At 42.4% G+C, this 18,426-nt stretch overlaps 1 protein-coding gene and 1 pseudogene across 1 annotated transcript in view; one reads left to right on the forward strand and one right to left on the reverse strand.

Moving 5' to 3' along the window:
• Positions 1–18,426, forward strand: part of JPH3 (junctophilin 3) — a 202,057-nt gene that overhangs the window by 14,989 nt on the left and 168,642 nt on the right.
• Positions 16,746–17,217, reverse strand: LOC122742598 (annotated as a pseudogene).

The raw sequence follows: 18,426 nt of genomic DNA on the forward strand, positions 1-18,426 counted from the left end.
TGGCCTAGTCATATGTTGATGTCATCAGGGTAAGGGACAAGAGGAAATTTAAATCCAAGTGGGAACCAAGAGAAAAATAGTTCTGATGGGTGCTTCAAAAGGCATTTATTAAGCATCTACTATAGGGAATGCCCTGTGCTAGGTGCTAGGAATGCAGAGGCAAAGCTTTCTTTGCTGAGAGAGAAAGGGAACAAACATTTATATAGATAATTATATATAAAATATGTAAACATGAAGTCATTTAAGAGTAGGAGAAAAAGCACTAATGAAATGGGGACTGAATACACTCAGGCAGATTCATAGAGACAATGTGTTTTTTTTCCCTTTCCTAGACAGGTGTCACCATCAGATTCATTAATCAAAGTGGACAGAGCACTGGACCTGGAGTCAGGAAGACCTGAGTTCAAAACCCGCTTTAGACACTTTCTAGATGTATGACTCTGGGCGAACCACTTAATCTCTGTCTACCTCAGATTCCTCATCTGTAAAATGGGGATACTAATAACGCCTACCTCCTAGGATTGTTGCGAGGATCAAATGAGATGATATTTGTAAAGTTATTTGCAAACCTTGAAGTGCTAGTTATTAAATGCTAGTTATTCTTTATTCATATCACTGTATCTACTATGGGAGAATCCTAGAGCAGAGTTTCTCAAATATAGCTTTAAAAAGTAAAAGAGGGTTAAGGATACTGTAGTACCAAAGTTCTGAAGGGCTACAAGGTGGTCACTCTCTCCTTCCTTCTCTCCCACTCCTCTAGTTTCCTTCCCTTCTTTTCTCTCCTTCCTTCCTTTTCTCCTGTTTTCCAGCTTCCTTCCCTTCTTTTCTTTCTCCTCTCCCACTCTTTCAGTTTCCTTCTCTTCTTTTCTCTCTTCTTTTTTCCTTCTCTCCCATTCCTCCAGTTTCCTTCCCTTCTTTTTTCCCTCCTTCCTTCCCCTCTTTCCAAGAATCATAGAATCATGGAGTTGAAAGAAACCTAGGAAGTCATCTGGTGTGATCTATACTTGAATAAGAATCCCCTTCTCTACCTTTCTCCCTTTACCTATTTTCTCCTTCCTTACTAGTCCTTAAGAGTAACAATGAATCATTATGTTCAGCCAATGTTTGTTGAACCCCTACTCTGCACCAGACGCACACTGAATAATTTAGATGGATGGCGTGCTGTAGATCAGTGATGGTGTCAAGAGCAAGACTAGAGATGTAGAGCTTCAAACAGTGGTTGCCTCACGAGAGAGGTGGAGGTGCTTGTAAAATAAACTTTTAATAAAGTTTTATTAGATTTTGGGGACACCCCATATAGGGTTGTTTCTTTTCAGGGGAAGAGGGTACAAGGAAGAGAGGGGAGACCAGGGAAGTAGAAGCAGTTAATCCATGAATTTCTGTTCAAGGGCCTGAAAAGGATGAACAATTGATTGCCTTTATTGGGAATCCCATTGTATCATTCTGCCCCAGGTTTTGTGGCCAGTATACAACAAAGTTTATCTTGGTTTCTTTCCTTTCGAATACTATCACCCAAAGGGAAAATTGGCACTCACTTCCTGGGAGAGTTCTTTATTGAAAATGTGGGCTGGTTGTCAGAGGGCACAAGGGCTATTAGGTGGGCCCTGTGGTTGTCTTCCTTGGGAAAGGAGGGCTGGGCTCCTTAGCCATTGGCCTTGACTGCCCTTCCCTCATAGGCTGGGGCCGGGTGGAATCCCCACTGTGAAGACACAGTTCTCCATTCTTGCTGTATCATCAGTAATGAGCTTGTTTGTTGTGCCCTGGCTCTTACCATCTGCCTAGAAGGGAGCGAGTCTGGAAAGTCAGGAGGCCCCTGACTGACCTGCCTGAGTGACCTTGGCTCGTCTCAGGCTGCCATGCTAAGGATGGCAAGAATCAGCATGGTGTCATGGACATACCATTGAATCAGATATTAGGTGAGCTGGGCTATAGTCTCATTTCTGCCCTTAACTAGCAACCTTATTGACCTGTAGTAAGGGGTTTAGAAACCTGTCAGTTCCTGGGCCAATGGACAGGCAGAAAGACAGACAGAATGCCCCAAGAAGATCCAGAAAGACTGATCTTCATGCTAGAACAGGATTCTGTCAGCATAGCTCTTCCCTGTGTACTTTCAGAAGGTTTGGCAAAGGTGTCTGGGATGCTCATAGGAAAGCCCGAGGCTCAGAGTGTGGTGGTGGGTAGACCTATCACTTCTTTAATGTGTTTATGCCACCCTAGGAGAATACTGGCCTCAACCTCAGAGATTCACCGGCAGCCAATGAAATTCTTAAGGGATCTTTTTGCTTGTTTCCTATCTATTTTCCTTTTGATCTAGAAAAAAATAACCAGTTTTTAATTTTCTGAGATGCAATAGGTCATCTTTGCTTAAGGTCCTCTATACCAAAGCCTAGAAAGAGTTTTCTCATGTTGGCAGACAGGGAGGGATCCCAAGGTTTGGGGGTCAGTGTTCTGGTTAGACATACTTTCCTAACAATTGGGATTGCTGGTCCCTGCCTTTAACCAGGGGCAAAGGATTCATCTGCAAATCTCTGACCTTCTGTCTTTCATTATATTTCTGAACCCAAGGCTACCCATAGCCATAAGGCAATGTGAATCAGAACAAATAGAATCAGAGTCCAACCCTTAGTAGTATCCTACTTGCTGATTCTCCAGCCTCCTGGCCCCTGGTCTTGCCCGCCTTCTAGGATTTAAGGTTGCCCCTTTATGCTCTTTCCTGACCTCCTCACCCTTCAGTCTTTCCTCCCCCTCTCATTAAGTATCTGTCAGACCCTTCTGCTTAGCTGGACTCCCAGTCTGAACTGTACTATTCAACCTGTCTCGTGGCCAGCTGATACCACAGAGGATTTGAACTCTTGTTGATCAGTCCTTAGAAAGAAGGAAGTTGGAATGGGTTTTCTAAGTTCCTTTTTGTTATTCTGTGATACTAAGATGTCAGATATCTATTTCACGTTCTTGCATCACTCACAAATTTGTATGTCTTCTGGCACCTTTCTTTCCAATTAGAACGCTCTAAGCGGGTATGCTTTGGAAGGGTTAAATGTGGTGGTTAGGTAGAGTGGCCCCCACACCCATTGCAGAGTCTCTGTGGGAGCCAAGCAGGCTTTTTAGTGAGTTATAGCTGCAGAGCGTGCTGACTGTGTTGTAATTTGGGACAGCCTTGGGCAAAGGTACAGCCAGCAGACCTGCCTGATTATGGTTATTAGAGTTCTGTGGTAATGAATGAGCTGCCATATATGTAGAGAAGGTGACAGAGATCTTGCCTGAATTAATAGCAGGCTATTTCCCCAATTTTTTAAGGCATAATTAATCCCATTAAGTTTTTAACAGAGGCCAGTTTGGGCCATTTGGTCCTAATAGGAAGGCTTACTGAGTCTTCCATGGCTATAATCTGTATTTTTAAATGATTATTATCAGATAGGGCTAGGAAATGCCAGTCAGATCCTGGCTCAGTGAACTCCATGAAGGGGAGGACAGACTTGGATTTGTCAAGAATCTCAGAGGTCAGGGCAGCTAGGTGGTTTAGTGGATAAAAGCACCAGTGCTGGATTCAGGAGGACCTGAGTTCAAATCCAGCCTCAGACATTTGACACTAGTTGTGTGACCCTGGGCAAGTCACTTAACCCTCATTGCCCTGCAAAAAAAAAAAAAAAAAGAATCTTCGAAGTCACTTAATCTAACGGGTACCAGAACTGAACTGGAATCCCCCTAATAACCTCTTTGTCTCTGCTTGAAAGCTTTCAGGAAGGGAATTTCCACTGCATCCTGATACAGCCCATTCCACTTAGGGAGAGTTCTAAGTATGGGGAAGTAGGTTTTAAAAAATCTAACCCAAATCTGCCCCCTTTCCCAGTATCTATCCATGAGAACAACTTCCCATTTGATGCCCAAGATCATAGCTCCCTAAAAAGCTCAGTTCATTTCCTCAGACTCAGAGTCTTCCCAAATGGATCCATGACCCCATGGGTATAGCTATCCCCACAAATCACAGATGGTAAGCCACGCATTCTCATACATCTTTGTCCCTGCCTTCCCATAAATTAGACATGCTCAACATCTCAGGGACCTTCCTTGTTTTATAACATGATGCTATGAGCATATCAGTGGACCACCCAGGACCATATACGTACCTTCCAAAGTACCTAAAACACACTCCCAGAGAATTCTAATGAGAGAAAAAGGAAGATGCTAGAGAATCTTGGACCTCAGGATCCAAGCTTGCCTGAGACCCAAGTGCATGAGGGTCTGACCTCTTAGAAATTATAGACTATCAAATGGATCATTGAGAACATATAATCCAACTTCCTTCTTTCGGGGGGCTGATCCCCAGAGATCAAATCCTCCATGATATTAACTAGCCACAAGGTATCTTGTTCCTTATTCTCACCATGTGACGACTCCATCTTCGTATATATAGTACAGGATCCGAGGGTTTGGTGTAGTAGAAAGAGTAAAAAGACTTTGGGATCAAAGCAGCGGGTTTAAAATCTTACCTCTGATGCTTACTACTTGTGTTACCTCAAGCAAGTGACTTAACTTCCTGTCTGTTCAATGATGGGGTTGGACTAGATGTCCCCTGAGGTTCTCTCCAGTGCCCTACTTTGCTAACTCATTCATGACATTCTTTTCTCTGCTTCCCCCTTGTAATCCCATTTGTAACGTGTTATAGCTTACTCATACTTTCCCTTGTCCTGCGTTACTCATTTTAAATAATTTGCAAACCATAATGTCCCATGACTTATAGCCATACAAGGATATTGGTGTTAAGAAGATGAGCCTTGGGGCAGCTAGGTGGTGCAGTGGATAGAGCACTGGCCCTGGAGTCAGGAATACCTGAGTTCAAATCTGGCCTCAGACACTTAACACTTACTAGCTGTGTGACCCTGGGCAAGTCACTTAACCCCAATTGCCTCACTAAAAAAAAGAAGAAGAAGAAGAGCCTTGGGGGTAGCTAGGTGGCACAGTGGATAAAGCACCAGCCCTGGATTCAGGAGGACCTGAGTTCAAATCTGGCCTCAGACACTTGACACTTACCAGCTGCGTGACCCTGGGCAAGTCACTTGCCCTGCCCCCTCCCCCCCCCAAAAAAGATGAGCCTTCATTTCAGGAAGAGGTGTGGGGCCATTAAGAGAATCTTGAAATTTCCCAAAGGCTATCTGTTCCACTTTCCTCCTTTTGTTCAATTCTCAGCCTAACTCAGTTCATTTTGGGGTATCTGTCCAAGAATTTGATGGATGAATTTTATAGACTTTCCATTCAACTACATATCATAGTCCAACAGTAGACAATCTTCATCCACTTGGTTTTGCCTGAGTAAATGGTTAGGCCAGTTCTTTTGAGTTTTTATGGATCTCATCCAGAAGGATTGGCATTGTTCCCGGGATAGATGAAATCATCACAATGGAAGACACAAAAAAGGGAGCTCTGAATCCAGGGGTTTGTTTTTCATCACGGACCCCCTTGACAATCTGGCGAAGCCTATGAGCATTTTCTCAGAAGAAAGGCATTTTAAAAAATTCATAACCGAAGAAATGTTCGATTTAAACGCGTAAAAATAACATTTATAAGACCACAAAGGAAGTCAATTATATTGAAATACGGTTATCAACATATTTTTCAAAAGACATTTACATAACCATCAAAACAAAAAACTACAAAAAATTTTTTAAATTAAAAAAAAAAAGACATTTACAAACCCATCCTTCTTGGACTCTATAGACTCCAGGTACATTGATTCGGATTCAAAATCACTGGAACATCGTACTGGGACGTTCTTCCATTGGGCTCTTATTACCTCACCGAGGTTGCAGTTGGGAGATATGGGCAGTTAGAACACTTGTAGTCCTGGTGACATAATTTACTAATTGTACGATTTGGGGAAAATAACTCTACTTTTCTGAGACTCAATTTTTTTATCTCGGAAGTAGAAAAAAATACTGGCCCTGTTAACCTTTCCTCTCTTGTTGTGAGGATCAGAGAAGACAATGTATGTAAAGTACTTTGTACTATAATATACGTGTGTATGTATGTCTATATGGACTATATATGTATATGTATTCTATATGTATATGCATGTGGGTGTTTACAAACACATACATTATTCATTCAGAAAAGGGATCATCCAGGCAGTTTGTCTGACCTTGCTTCCTCTGATGTGACTGGATTGCTTTTCTCTGTGTTTTCTTGGGTTTCACACAGTATAATTTTCATTGAGTCAAAAAGCAGGACTTTGCCTCTTTTCCTTTGGTAATAGAGACATAGGCCAATGGATTCCTAGTAAGATGATTTATATAATTTCCCATTTAAAATGGACCCTAAAGGGGCAGCTAGGTGGCACAGTGGATAGAGCACAGGCCCTGGAGTCAGGAGTACCTGAGTTCAAATCCGGCCTCAGACACTTAACACTTACTAGCTGTGTGACCCTGGGCAAGTCACTTAACCCCCATTGCCTCACTAAAAAAAATTAAATTAAATTAAAAAAAATAAAATAATAAAATAAAATGGATCCTAAAGGGGGGCAGCTAGATGGTACAGTGGATAGAGCACTGGCCCTGGATTCAGGAGTACCTGAGTTCAAATCCAGCCTCAGACACTTGACACTTACTAGCTGTGTGACCCTGGGCAAGTCACTTAACCCTCATTGCCCCCCCCCCAAAAAAAAAGAAAAGAAAAGACTAAACTTCTGGATAAAAGCATTGAAGTAAAATGGCCCCTAAAGAATCATAATCACAGAATTTCAGAGCTAGAGGGACCTCAATTTTTAATCCCCCCTACTCCTAAAAAGAATCCCCACTGTCACATAAATAATTGACACGTCATCATCTAACCTTTGTGTGAAGACCTCCAGAGAGGCAGTCCATTTTACTTTTGGACAGTCCTAATTGTTAGGAAAATTTTCCTGACCTTTTTTTTCTGATACAACTTCAATTTGTCTCTTGTAACTAATATACATTGTTTCTGGTTCTGCACAGAGATCAAACAGAATAAAAATAATCCCTCTTCTTCATCATAACCTTCATTTCACTGTACCCTTCTTCATTTTTTTCCTCCCTTCTTTCCTTCCTTCCTTCCTCCCTCTCTCCCTCCTCCCCTCCCTCCCTCCCTCCCTCCCTCCCTCCCTCCCTCCCTCCCTTCCTTCCTTCCTTCTTTCCTCTGGTTTTATTCTTTCTCTCTCGGTTTTATTAATACCTTTTGTTTTTACATATAGTCATTTCCAGATATATTCCTCACCCTGACTCCTGAGTGAGCCTTCGGTTCCAACAGTCAAACAGTCCAAGAAAACTAATCCACATAGTGACCACACCTGACAGCGTTTGTGACATTCCATACTCATAGCATAACTGTTTTTTAGGGACTTGAATAAAGCCATTAAGTTCCCCAACCATCCTTTTCTCCAGTTTAAACATACTTAATTGATTTAATATTTTATCATCTCTAGCCAAGGTGGATTTTTTTTAGCTCTGAGAATCTGTGATTTTATGAGAATGACTTTCTGTAAATTCTCCACAAAATTCCCCCTTGGATATACACCAAAGATGACACTACTAACTCCATAGCACATTTTACATGACTTCATTCTTTAGAGTTTTAAGAGTTTCTGATAGTATGATTTTACCTGTTTGAGAGACTAGGTATTTCATGTAACAAACTTTCCAATGTATCTAGAAGGAGCTTTAGTGTCTGTGTCTGGATACATACTGTGTGTGTATGTATATGTGTGTATGTATATATATGTATGTATGCGTGTATATGTATATATATATATATACATGCTATATATATCCATGTGTATAGATGTGTGTATCATCAGTTAAAGGAGTGGAATGAGGTAGATTGGTAAGACCCAATGGTGGGAGGAAATCTACCTAGAGACAGCTAGAGTTATCAAAGAATATTATTGAGTATAGCCTTTAAGACTGAAGGAATTCTAGTCTTATGTATAGACTTATCTGGCCCACTCATGACTGATATATTCAAAAGTACCTGGGATCTACTTATTCTATATTAGCGCATTTGCCGAAGGTCCATTTCCTATCAGAATAAAACCATGTAACCCCTAACAGGCTTGGATCATTCAGAATTGTTCTGTCATCTGATAGAGCCTACTGCCTGGGGTGCAGTTGTGTGTGTCGATTTATTTTTCAGAAATTGGGATCCAGGATGGTGTCGTGGTGAAGTGAATGCACATCTTGTCTTGTATCTTTCTTTTAAGAGAACACGTTCTATCTGTGGCTTGCATACTATCAATAAACCCTGTGGTTGGTATAAAAAAAATTAATAAAAATAAATTCTCTATAGAGCATCTATACAACACACTATAGGCCTTCTGGTTCTTTTAACATTTTGGGGGTTCCAGTGTAGCAAATTGCTTGTTTATATATTATCTCTCATTCTTAGTACTATCCTAAGTAATTTCCTTTGAAGAGGGGATGGAGATACATCCCTAGCCCTACTTAAGGTGAACATCACTTACACTGGGCTAAACAAATGGTATCCTTATCCCCAGAGGCAAATTAAAAAGTGTTAGGAGCTTTGACACTTACTAGCTGTGTGACCTTGGGCAAGTCACTTAACCCCAATTGCCTCACCCAAAAAACAAACAAAAAGTATTAGGAGCTAATGTCATGCTACACCTCTTAGCTTTTAAATGGTATTGTTGGGCGGCTAGGTGGCACAGTGGATAAAGCACCGGCCCTGGATTCAGGAGGACCTGAGTTCAAATCCAGCCTCAGACACTTGACACTTACTAGCTGTGTGACCCTGGGCAAGTCACTTAATCCCCATTGCCCCGCAAAAAAAGAAAAAAAGAAAAAAAATGGTATTGTCAACCAGTAGAAAAATAGGATTTGATTTATAGAATTTTCATTTATGAGCATCTTTTTTTTTTTTTTTGGGTGAGGCAATTGGGGTTAAGTGACTTGCCCAGGGTCACACAGCTAGTAAGTGTTAAGTGTCTGAGGCCAGATTTGAACTCAGGTCCTCCTGAATCCAGGGCTGGTGCTCTATCCACTGCGCCATCTAGCTGCCCCTTATGAGCATCTTTTTAAAAAAAACAAATCTCCCTCTCTTACCCTAGGCTGGAAGGACAGGGGCTACCCAGGGATCTGATACCACTCTGATTTGCAGAGAAGTTTTAATTTGCTCCATTTCTAGCCTGGTCTGATTTATTCTGCCTTAAGCAACTTGGGGCCCCAACTTCTAGAGGCTCACCATATTCATGCCTTACTTGGTGTGGACACCAGTTGGCTTAGCCTACTGCAGCTCAGAACTCCTGAGCCCAAGAGATCCATCAGCATTATAGGGGTGTTTCACCTCACCAGATTTATGGGCATTTTTTAATCATGAAAGTATTTTATTATTTACTAGTTACATGTAGAGATAGTTTTCAACATTTGTTTTTATAAGATTTCTAGTTTCAATTTTTTCTCCCTTCCTTCCCTCCCTTCCCCCTCCCCAAGAAAGCAAGCAATCTGATACAGGTTATATATGTACAATCACATTAAACATATTTCTGCATTAGTCATGCTGTGAAAGAAGAATCAGATCAAAAAGGAAAAACCTCAAAAAAGAAAAACAAAAAAGTAGAAATAGTATGGTTTAATCTGCATCCAGATTCCACAGTTCTTTTTTTTTTCTGGATTTGGAGAGCATTTTCCATCATGAGTCCTTTGTAACTATCTTGGACCATTGCATTGCTGAGAAGAGTCAAGTCTATCACAGTTGATCAATACACAATGTTGCTGATACTGTGTACAATGTTCTCCTGGTTCTGCTCATCTTGCTCAGCATCAGTTCATGTAAGTCCTTCCAGGTTTCTCTGAAATCTGCCTGCTCATCATTTCTTACAGCACAATAGTATTCCATTACATTTATGTACCACAACTTGTTCAGCCATTTCTCAATTGATAGGCATCCCCTCAATTTTATGGGCATTTTTTCAAAGTCTCCCATGTTAAGGGAAGCACACCAAAGTCTCTGGGAGTTGAGAAATGGGACCACACTATTTCAAGTTCCCCATTCCCTATTTACCAAGTTTCAGGAGCTATCTGTTTATCCTAATGAATGTCACCTGTTATCTCACACCTGACAACGGTTTCCATTAACCTTTGACTTCTCTTCAGAGACTAAGCCCTTATTGGCCTCTGGAACCTGATAAAGTCCCCACCAGGGCCCCTCTTGATTTACTACTGGCATAAATAGCTTCTCAGAGCTCAGTTCAGAAAGTGTGATTCCAGGAAGCCAGTCCCCAGATGACAGAATGCTGATTAGCATTCTTTTCTGGGTTTGGATTTCTGCTGTTCCTACCTCTCCTATTCCAGGGTGCCTGGCCTTAGAGAAGGACTAAGAGGTGGAGGGAGTGATACTTGAGAGTTACCAGGGAATTCAGAGCTGACCAGGGTTGGGGGTGGGCAGGAGGAGGGAAGTGGATGGTTTTTGCTCCCTGAAGTCTGACTAACTATCCGGGCTAAAAATAGAACAAGAGGAATCCAAGGCTTTCTCAACATATCCTGAGCAGTCATGGGAGAAGAAATCTCCTGATTTCATTTGGGGGATACTGAAAGATAGTGAAAGAAGTCTTCTGAATGAAACTGATCATTTCTTCCTCTCCCAGTCACAGACAGGTATTGTTAATGCTTGATTAAGCATGCACTGACAAAAATTTCAAACACCCTGAATAGTTGGAAAAAATGCTATTTAGCCTCATGCTGGTGTTTGATAATTTTTCCTCCTCTGATAAATGAGCCTTCCTCATTAGGTCTTGGCTTAGGCTAATCTCTTAAAATGAGTTTGCTTTCCTTGACCACTCAGGTTTATGATAGAGAGAATGCCCTTTTGGAAGTGAAAATTGCTGAGCCTGATCTACAAAGGAGAGACAGCATTGTCTAGTAAGCAAAGTGCTCATTTTGCCTTAGGAAGCCCTGGGTTCAAATGCAACTCCTGAGATTTAATGGCTATGTGGCCACCGACACACCACTTCACATCTCAGAATTTTAAGCAGCTCTTAAGATGGTAAGTTACTAAGGCATTTTGATCTAAAACCACTCAGGACATCTCAGCTCATCTTTGTCTTTGTATATCTAGTGCCTTAGTACAGGGTTGGCACGTGGCAGGAGCTTAATCAGTGCTTGTCCAATCAAATTAGATTGAAGGGAGTTGAATATCAAGAAGAAGTTAAGGACCCTAATCATAAACTGTGTGCCTGTCCCTGGGGAAATACAAAGATTAATAATAATTATCACTAAAATTACATAGTAAGGGGGCAGCTAGGTGGCGCAGTGGATAGAGCACCGGCCCTGGAATCAGAAGAACCTGAGTTCAAATCTGGCCTCAGACATTTAACACTTACTAGCTGTGTGACCCTGGGCAAGTCACTTAACCCCAATTGCCTCACTAAAAAAAAAAAATTTAAATTACATAGTAAGCCATTAACTTAATATAATTAAATATGATCATATATTAAATATATAAACCATATAAATGCTACAATTATAGCATATATGTTATATATGACATAACATTATAGTATTTATATAGCATTTTAAGATTTACAAAGTACTTTACAAATATCTCTATTTGATATTCAAAACAACCCTGAGAAGTAGCTACTATTATTAGCCCCAATTTACAGATGAGGAAACTGAGACAGACAGAATGATTTGCCCATGATCACAAATCTAGTAAGGATCTGAGACCAGATTTGAACTCAGGTCTTCCTGACTCCATGTCCAGAACTCTATCCAATGTGACACCTAACTTCCTGCCACCAAGAACCTTACAGTTTAGTAGAGGGAAAGAAAACATGAACACAATTAACTAATGCAAATTTGATATCCTAAGAATGAGGGGCTTAGAAGGAGATTGTTTCAAGATATCACTTTTTAAAAAAAATAAAAGTATTTTATTATTTTCCAGTTACATGTAGAGATAGCTTTCAGCATTTGTTTACCTAAGATTTCCAATTTCAAATTTTTCTCCTTCCCTCCCCGCTTCCCCCAGACAGCAGGCAATCTGATATAGGTTTTATACACACACACACACACACACACACACACACACACACACATACATATACATAACAACATTGAACATATTTCTGCATCAATCATGCTATAAGAGAAGAATCAGAGCAATAAGGAAAAACCTCAAAATGGAAAAACAACAGCACCAAAAACAAAAGAAATAGTATGGTTCAATCAGCATCCATATTCCATAGTTCTTTTTTTTTTTTCTTTCTGGATTTGGAGAGCCTTTTCCATCTTGAATCCCCTGGAACTCGCTTGTACCATTGTATTGGTGAGAAGAAACCAGTCCATCACAGTTGATCAACACACAGTGTTGATGATACTGTGTATAATGTTCTTCTGGTTCTGCTCAAAGAGATCACTTTCAATTGGAATGTAACAATGAAGACTTCCTGGAAGAGGCGGTGGAAGAGCTGTGCTTTGGCATATGGGTAGGATTTCAACAGATGGAAGGGACTGGGAGGTTTCCTGATTAGGGAAGGAAATGAATGAAGGTACATTGTCTGGGAAGCACAACATGAGTCTAGGACATGGTGAAGAGTCGAGTTTAGCTGGAGTAAGAGAAGCGGCTTAGAGTTAGACTTGGGTTTGAAACCCACCTCAGGTCATATAAATATTATTTGTGGAACTTGAGGCAAATCAGTGATGTTTTCATTGTTGTTCAGCCATTTCACTTATGTGTGACTCTTCATGATCCCATTTGAGGTTTTTCTTGGAAAAGATACTGGAGTGGTTTGCCATTTCCTTCTCTAACTCATTTTACAAATGAGGAAACTGAGGCAAACAAGGTTAAGTGACTAGCCTAGGGTCACACAGCAAGTAAATGTCTGAGTCGAGATTTGAACTCAGGAAGATGAGTCCATTTTGCCATCTAGATGCCCTCCCCACGCTCATTGGTTACTACCTATGTAACTGAGGTCAATCCACTTAGCTTCCCTGGGCCTCAGTTTTCTCAGCTGTAAAATGAGGGGTGTTGACAGGATGACCTCTTCCTGCTCTAAACCTACAATCCAATGGTTTCTAGTGGGTAACATTCTCTTTTGAGCCATCTCTATCTTTGATCCATTAAATCAAATCATTACCCATTTCCTCCCAGCTTCGGACCCTTTACTCCCAGCTCATTCCCTTCTTCTTTTGGTTGTATCAGATATCTCTAGCCTTGGGAGAAATACTAAGAATGTTTTAAATGGCCCTTGGCCATTTATGTAGGATCTTACGGGGTGGGGTTTTGTTGTAACATACAAAGGACACTCTTAAGGGTTAGGACAGTGCTCTGGGTGTGCCAGAATTTCATCACTCTTTCCCGCCTCTACTTCTTCCCCTTAACCCAGCTCCACATCCCCACCAACAATTAACTTCTCTTGGATCAGTTTTCTCCTGTAAGAAATGGATTAGAGGATCTCTTTGCCCCTACGCCCTTTGCAAAGTTGGAAAAGCACTTTCTATTTTCTGGTTTTAGAAGTTATATTACTACACAGTGCACACATAGGTTCCCTTGGGAGTCATCACCATTATTTTGCCAACGGTATTACCTCATTTTGAGCAAAATTTCTTCAGTCAGGCAGTATTTGAAGGATTCACTGTCCCCCAAATATACCATTTTTGACCCCACCTCTCCATATTTGTTCATGATATTTTACGCCCACCCCATGCTTTCCTTTTTTCGCTTCTGCTTTTCTTTTTTCTGCCCCCCCCCAGGGCAATGAGGGTTAAGTGACTTGCCCAAGGCCACACAGCTAGTAAGTGTCAAGTGTCTGAGGTTAGATTTGAACTCAGGTCTTCCTGAATCCAGGGCCAGTGCTTTATCTACTGTGCCACCTAGCTGCCCCCTCCTTCTGCTTTTCTTTTGTTGTTGAGTTGTTTCTGTTGCATCTGACTCTTTGTGAGCTTATTTGGGATTTTCTTGGTAAAGATACTGGAGTGGTTGGCCATTATCTTCTCCAGCTCACTTGATAGATGAGGAAACTGAGGCAAATAGGGTTAAGTGACTTGCCCAAGGTCACACAGCTAGTAAGTGTCTGAGGATGAATTTGAACTCAGAAAGATGACTCAGTGCTCTATGGATTATACAGTTGCAGTTTGGGGCTTAGGAGAGGACATGGTTAGATTTGAGCTTTAGGGAAATCAATTTGACAGCTGAGTAGGATGGATTAGAGTGGGGGTGGAGTGGAGAGACTTGAGGCAAGGGAGACTAGCCCAAAGTCACCAGTTCAGAAGTGATAAGGACTCACACTAGGGCAGTGTTAGTGTCAGAAGAGACAAGAGGGTGTCTTTGAGAAATATTACAGGGGGCAACTGGATGGCACAGTGGATAGAGCACTGACTGGCCCTGGATTCAGGAGGACCTGAGTTCAAATCTGACCTCAGACCCTTGACACTGGCTGTGTGATCCTGGGCAAGTCACTTAACCCCATTCCCCCACCCCACCCCCACCAAAAGAAATATTACAAAGATCAGAAGAGGATTTGGCAACAGATTGATTATGGAGGGTTAGAAGGAGTGTGGAGTAGAGGATGGCACCTACGCTATGAGCCCAGCTGACTGGGAGGATGGTAGTACCCTCCACAGTCATAAGGAAGTTAGGATGAAAGGTCCAATAAGCAGTTGGAGATCAGGAGATGGCAGTTCAGAATTGAAGAAATAAATATGAGAATCATCAGTACAGAGATGATAATTGAATTATTAGAGGTGAAGAGATCACCAAATGAAATAGTGTAGAGTATCAATGTACCTTAGACACCAACTAGTCCCACTCCTTTGCAGTGGATAGAGTGCCAGGCCTGGAGTCAGGAAGAACCAAGTTAAAATCCAGTGTCAGAAGCTTCCTAGCTGTGTGACCCTGGGCAAGTCACTTAACCTCTGTCTGCCTCAGTTTCTTCATATATAAAATGGATATAGTAATAGCACTTATCTCCCAGGGTTGTTGTGAAGATCAAATGAGATAATAATCGTAAAGCACTTAGCTTAGTGCCTGGCACATATAGTAAGTGTCGCATACATATTAGCTACTTATTATGTTATTGTTATTGTCATTAATATTATTATTGTTATGAAGTAGTTTAGACTTAAGTCAATTAGTCAATAAAATTTTGTTAAGCACTCACTATGTGCCTGCCTGGTGCTAAGGGTTAAGGGAGGGCAGTGGTTTGCTTGAGGTGACATGATGAAATAGTACCAGCCCCGGATTCAAACCCCTCGTCTCTTGACATCCCGTATAATTTTCTTTTCACTGTACTTAAATGGATCTGTGATATTATTGCTGTGGGTATTCCCACCCTTAGTGTAAATCACAATCTATCTATGTCTATTCATCCTGTGCTGTCAGCCAAGAGAGGATCTTTTCTTGTTTGTTTGTTTTGTCTTGTTTTGTTTTGTTTTGTTTTTGTGGGACAATGAGGGTTAAGTGACTTGCCCAGGGAGTAAGTGTCAAGTGTCTGAGGTCATATTTGAACTCAGGTCCTCCTGAATCCAGGGCTGGTGCTTTATCCACTTCACCACCTAGCTGCCCCCCCCCCAGGATCTTTTCAATAGGGAGTGTTGGGGGAAGGATTCTCTAGGTCTTTCTCCATTTTGAGGGTGGTCCTGTAGTACTTGGGCAGTATGAGACTTAATTTTTACTACACATCCTTTTGACAATATCACATAGTTAAAAGAATCATAGGATTTGACAAGTGACCACAGAAGGAATCCATCCCAACCTGCTCATTTTACAGATGAGGAAACTGAGGCACAGAAACAGCAAGTGACTTGCCCAGTTAGTAAGTGTCTGAGGCAGGGTTTGAACTCATGTCTTCCTAACTATGCCACCTAGCTGCTTTTTATTATTATTATTATTCCAAAAGCAAATTGTCTTTTAGTTCTCTAGATTTTCCAGGGAGATGGATGCTCATGTCTCTCCAATCTGAGTTTATAGCTTCCTTACCACTCCTTTCCTAGCCTGTTCTTCATTTTTCTCTGGCTCCTAAACCTTGGGAGATGGCTTGATTCTCTTACTGAGCCCCATTCTAATCCTGCCTCTCTTATACCCCTTGCCTGATCCTGAGGTGGCTCCTTTCCTGCTAGTCCCATGAATTCCAACTCTTCCTTCTTGAAAGGGCCCTCGCTAAGTGCCAGGAGAATCTAATCACATGCTGCTTGGGGAGATGAGAGCCTGCCCAGTGTAATTCCTCACACCCTTCCCCCGGGTGATGCTGACCTCCCTGCTCTGCTATTACTTCCTCCTTTCCTGACAGCCCTTTTATGAATAGAGGTGCTATTGGAACCTTGCCAGCCCTTTGGAATCTACTCTTACCATGAACCTCCACATGCCCCCTCTAAGTTTGCCTTCTTCTCTTAGCCAATACTTTTTTGGGGGGAGGGGGGAGGGTGAGGCAGTTGGGGTTAAGTGGCTTGCCCAGGGTCACACAGCTAGTAAGTGTCAAGTGTCTGAGGTCGAGTTTGAACTCAGGTCCTCCTGAATCCAGGGCCGGTGCTTTATCCACTGCGCCACCTAGCTGCCGCCAAGTATTTGGCATTTAAAGGCCAGTCTCACTTTATTCCAAGTACTCTACAATTCAATGACCCTGGCCTCCAGGCTGTTGCCCACATGTGACACTCTTCTCCCAAATCAGTACCTTTTTACTGGCTGTCCCCATGTCCGGGATGTTCTCCCTCCTCATCTCTTTTTTTTGGGGGGGGGCGGGGCGGTACAGTTTGACTTTATTAGGCAAAGGCAGATCTGGCACATTAAGTGCTCTTGGGTGGGGGAGTTCGCTTCTTCTTCACCACCACTGGCTTCTGGCTCCGCAGGATGGCACTGGCCCGGCATAGAGCGGCCATGTGGAGATCTTTCTGGTATTTGTTCTTGCGGATGATGTGCTAGATGCTGTTGAGCATGGCCCAGGCATTTTTGTTGATGGTGGTCCTCACATTGGAAGCGGCAGGCTTCCTCTGACCTGCCCGCTGCTTCAGCACCACCACGATGCCTTTGCCTTCCGCGGCTGGCTCAATGCCCCCGTCTTCGGTGGATCAGCCTGTTGTAGTAGAAGGAATTTCGGGCCTTGAGCTGGTTGGGCTCCGTGCTGTACGTCTGCTTGTTGTCCTTGATGGCGAAGCTGGAGCAGTTCTGGAGGACCATCCACTGCAGATGGGCCGACAGGGCGGTGGAGGGCTGCGAGGCTGCCCTCGCCGCAACTCCCGGAGATGGAAAGGGCCTCATCTCCTCTTTTTGGCGTCTTTCAAGACTCCGTCCACACCCCACCTTTTGTACGAGGCCTTCTCCCTTTGTTATTTCAAAAGAAAATTGCCTTTCAGTTCTCCAGATTTTCCAGCGAGACGGGTGCTCATGTCTCTGAAATCTGAATTTCTAGATTCCTTCCCATCCCTTTCCTAGCCTGTTCTTCCGTTTTCTTGGTCTCTTAAACCTTAGGAGATCGATTGATTCTCTTACTGGGGTCCCATTCTCACCCTGCCTTGCATATTCCGATTGCCTGCCCTTGGAGTGGTTCTGTTTCCTCTAGTCCCATGGACTCCAACACTTCCTTCTTGAAAGGGCTTTTAGCAAGTACCAGGAGAATCTAATCACATTCTACCATAGAAGACTCAATGCCTTCTAAGATGATCTCTTGTAAGTTATAAGGACAAATGTTCTCTCCCCATTGGACTAGAAGCTTCCTGAGGGGCAGGAACTATTTATGCCTTTCTTCATATCCTCCAGGACTTATGTAGCACAGTACTCAGCACAGAGTAGCCACCGAAGGCTCATTGATTGATTGATCCTCAGGGAAGTGATATTTCCTTATCTTGGCTTTCCCTGGTCCTGACTTGGACTTTTTATTTGTACAATGATCCCCCTCCCTCGACCCCCCCCCCATTTATCCAGAGGTCAGACTTCTGGCCATTTCAGCAATCTAGAATACATCTATTATGCACAAATAGCCATCACAAACCCAAGCCCAAGGCAACCATACTTAGGACAGATAATTGTGTGTGGAATTTGATAGCAGATTAGAAGCAGCAGCATATTAACAGTAATGAGAACAGAAGGAGGTGACATGAGAACCATAGGCACAGCAGTCTAGGGCTATTTAACATGAGAGTAAATTATCTTATATCCTTAGTGGTGTCCCTCCCCCCTCTCCCTCCGCCCTGGGCACCACAGCGTTCTATAGCCCAGGACAATAAGTGATGATCAGAAGGGTCTTTCATTAAGATAGAAGATAGGGACTGGATCTGTGATTTCTTTGATCATTGGGAACTTTTAAATGATGAAAATCCTTTTATCAGTGTAAGGTTAGCACCTTCTCTGCAACCTATAGTCTTAGACACCTAGAATACCAAAAGGTTAAGTTATTTGCCCAGGGTCACATTGCCCGGATGTGTGTTAGAGGTTTGGCTTGAATCCAGGTCCTACTGGTTCTGAGACCAG

This window comes from Dromiciops gliroides, chromosome 2, assembly GCF_019393635.1.
Source record: "Dromiciops gliroides isolate mDroGli1 chromosome 2, mDroGli1.pri, whole genome shotgun sequence".
NCBI classification, from domain to species: Eukaryota; Metazoa; Chordata; class Mammalia; order Microbiotheria; family Microbiotheriidae; genus Dromiciops; species Dromiciops gliroides.